The following is a 3,810-nucleotide window of genomic DNA, read 5'->3' as shown; positions in this document are numbered from 1 at the left end:
GTTTTACATTGATTCATTGTGGGTCTCATTGGGGTCTAAGCGTGACGCGGGATTGCTGTTTTTGTGTTAGCGTGACACGTGAAAGTCAAATTATTGTGTCGTGAAAACGGGAAACGAGGTCTTGTGGGACCCGGGAAATGAAAAAAAGGAGAATTGCTTACGTGCATAGTGTAAATGGGATACGGGAATCTGACAAAACAGTAAGCGGGGTCCCGGATCGGAACCCCCAATGAGACCCCCTTCATTGTTCCCTTTCGATTATCATTAACCCTATTAACATTTAGCTATGTCATATTAAGATATGCTATATAGAATATAAAAGTAGATCTATGCATGTAATGAATACATAAGTAAAAAAAATGGGACATTTGTTATCAAGTGACGAACTTATACGTAAAAGGTCATTGACGAATGAAAAAAGATCATTGGGTAAATAATAAAAATAATAAGGATATTGGAATTATATAAAAGACACACATCAAGTCAAAGTCAGGTATATACAAATAAAGATCTAGTATTTCAGGTAAGAAGATATCGAACTTATTAAGTACGAGAGAGTATCTTGATACTTTTAAAAAAAAAATTAAAAAAATGTTTCTTTTATTTAAAAGAAAACTTGCCAACATAATTTTTAAATGAAAAATTTTATTATTTTTTTTTCGTTGAGAGTCCATACAGGATGAAAACATGAAAAGCATATTGAGGATTAAGTGATTATTTATTTCCAAAAAAAAATCGATCTTTTCACAACTCCAAATTTTAAACAAATTTAAGAATAAAATATACATTTTAAAAAGAGAACCAGAATGAATATAGACAATACTAAAGGTAAAAAATGCAAAAAGAAATTAATGTTGCTTTTATGAGATCCATTATGTTGTAAAAAAAAAAAACTTACGGGAAAGGCATTCTGAAATTCTTTTTGACTAGGTGCAAATTTACAGGACATTATCAAGAATAGCTATAATAAAAAAAATTAAAAAAATTGATTCAAATTAATTGACGATTTTTTGGCACATTTTGTCATTTCTAGCCAAACTGTGTAACATTTATGAAATTGTAGTCAAATGAAATTATTCTATTGAAGGAATACAATCAGAAAGAGGTGTTATATGTAATATTAAAAAGATTTAGAAATTGTCAATTTCAAAATTGATATTAAAAAAGAGCAAACTAAACCGCACAGTAACATGCAAGGGCAATACAATTTTATAAGTAATTAAAAGTTTAAATTATTTGATTTCGCAAGATTGAGTTTTGATACTAGCTACACAAACATTGAAATATTAAAGTAAATTAACCATATTTTAACTATTTTACCGGTTATGTCTGTTTAATTACGCTTCGTTATAAAAATAACGTAATTTGATGCGCCTGTCATAAAAGTGAAAGGTTCAGCGCTATAAAACCAGATTCAATCCACCATTTTCTACATTTGAAAATGCTTATACCAAGTCAGGAATATGGCAGTTGTTGTCCATTCGTTTGATATATTTTATCATTCGATGTTTGTCATTTGATTGAGGACTTTCCGTTTTTTTTATTTTCCTCGGAGTTCAGTATTTTTGTAATTTTACTTTTTATGTTATTGAAATAAACTTGTAATATGCCATTTCTTATAATGTTCATTTTATTCTACTGTAGACCAAAATGAAAACACAACTTATCGCAATAGTAGTATTGGTGGTCCTGGTTGACCTAATTATTTGTCAAGGAGGCGGCGGTGGCGGAGGAGGAGGTGGCGGAGGCGGTGGTGGTGGAGGAGGAGGTGGTGGTGGTGGCGGCGGCGGAGGAGGCGGTGGTGGTGGTGGCGGTGGCGGAGGAGGTCAACAGAACGTTGTTATTGATAACAGTCGAGGAGGCGGAAGGCAATGGGGTGGTAGACAACAGTTTGGAGGCGGTCGACGACAGTTTGGAGGCGGACGACAACAGTTCGGAGGTGGCCGAAGACAATTCGGAGGCGGTCGACGACAATTCGGAGGCGGTCGACGAAATAGGTGGTAGACACACGTTTTGATCATACCGTCCTTGTTTTTGATGGTAAGTTGTTGATTTCCAAATCCTCTAGTGTTATTCATTCAAGCGAATGCCTTAACAAAATTGCCAATGGATCCCCATTTTTCTTTTTATAATTAATCTTTAACATGTATAATTATAAGCCATTTGTAAAAGTCTTCTTAAATCTTTTTAATTCTTAAATAGATTTTGAGATCTTTAACTGGTCAACGAAAATTCAAGAGGGAACATTGTTCGCCAAAATTCTAATAGCTTATATCTCAGAAACAAGGATATCGACCCTGATATCTCCTATCATTATATTCTATGGAAACCTATTAATTTTGAAACTGAGTAGCAAACATCCTTAATATAGTTTTGTCTCTTTAGCATGAAGATGATCATTAAGTTTTCTTCACAACAGAAAGAAATTGTCTTTTTTCAAGTTATTGCTTGTATTTTATCTATTTAAGTCTCCTGTATCTTTATAAATGAAACCATGTAGGAAAAAAAACCAATAATATGAAAAATACTGTCGAAATTTTGCACATGAAAACAACAATAATAAATTTTATAAAGTTGATGACTTCGTTTAAGATGAAAACAGTACTGTGCGGTATGTGCCTTGCTCATTGCTGAAGGCCGTACAGTGACCTATAGTTGTTAATGACGGTGTCATTTTGGTCTCTTGTGGACAGGTTTCTCATTCACAATCATACTACGTCTTCTTTTTTTTATATAGTGGTATAGTTTCAGTATGAAATTTTATCTGTTTCAGTTCTTTATCTTATTATACATGAAGTAATATTACAAAATAATAATCTAAAAATACTGTCGAAATTTTGCTCTGGAAAACAATTTAATTAAATGTAAGTTAATTTTCAATTTCTTCTTTTTAGATTAAAACAGTCCTGGTGATACAGCTGAAAACCATCTACAAATGTTTATATAGACCATATTGGTGATAGCCAGAACGGAAGAACATTTTTAAATTGTATTTGTTAATATATTTTTATTTTGATACTATGTATTTTTTCTATTAAAGACTTCGAATGAAATTGATATATTTTCGTATTTGCCTTTAAATATTGATTCAGTAAAATGACGAAAAAGAAGCAAGATAATTGATTTCGAACTTAATCAAGTATTTGAACTTTCAATTCGAGAAACGAATATATAAAAAAGAAGATGTGGTATGATTGCAAATGAGACAACTATCCACAAAAGACCAAAATGACACAGACATTAACAACTATAGGATACCGTACGGCCTTCAACAATAAGCAAAGCCCATACCGCATAGTCAGCTATAAAAGGCCCCGATAAGACAATGTAAAACAAGTCAAACGAGAAAACATTCGTATTCATTCAGCTCAAACATCTCTTGAACCTAACTTCTTTGAATTAGTTGTAGATATTACTAAGATGTTATCAGAATGTGATTGTTTTCAAATACCCTTTAGAAATTTAAGCAAAGGACTGCCACTTCTTCTCATCAGAATATCCTCAATTTTGATGTTTGTAATTAAATGTGATAAAAAGAACAGATTAGACAAGTATCCGTTGAATAAGGGCTACGAAAACTAGATTAAAATTGCTGCACTCAATTATGATGGATCAGCTGTGCGGAATGTATAAATTCGTAGACAAATCTGGGGATATCAAATTCGATTCCTCGTGTAGAATTGCCAAGTTGTTAACCCTTGCAATACCTCTTCAATGGGTCAGAAGGTGGCTGTCAATTTATGTACCTGTACAATATACCATAAGGGAGCTACCATTTGATTTTTAGGGGGGGGGGGCCTAGGATGAAAT

General features: G+C 32.7%; 1 long non-coding RNA gene across 1 annotated transcript; it reads left to right on the top strand.

Moving 5' to 3' along the window:
* Positions 1-1,809: 1,809 nt before the first annotated feature.
* On the top strand, positions 1,810-3,053 carry LOC134719536 (uncharacterized). The gene is made up of 2 exons (XR_010107612.1): positions 1,810-2,040; positions 2,895-3,053. It is a non-coding gene; the product is annotated as an uncharacterized LOC134719536 (long non-coding RNA).
* The last annotated feature ends 757 nt before the right edge of the window (positions 3,054-3,810 follow it).

The sequence above is a fragment of the Mytilus trossulus genome, chromosome 5 (assembly GCF_036588685.1).
Source record: "Mytilus trossulus isolate FHL-02 chromosome 5, PNRI_Mtr1.1.1.hap1, whole genome shotgun sequence".
NCBI classification, from domain to species: Eukaryota; Metazoa; Mollusca; class Bivalvia; order Mytilida; family Mytilidae; genus Mytilus; species Mytilus trossulus.
The sequence above is the reverse complement of the archived record's forward strand: the minus strand, read 5'-3'. Positions and strand labels throughout refer to the sequence as shown.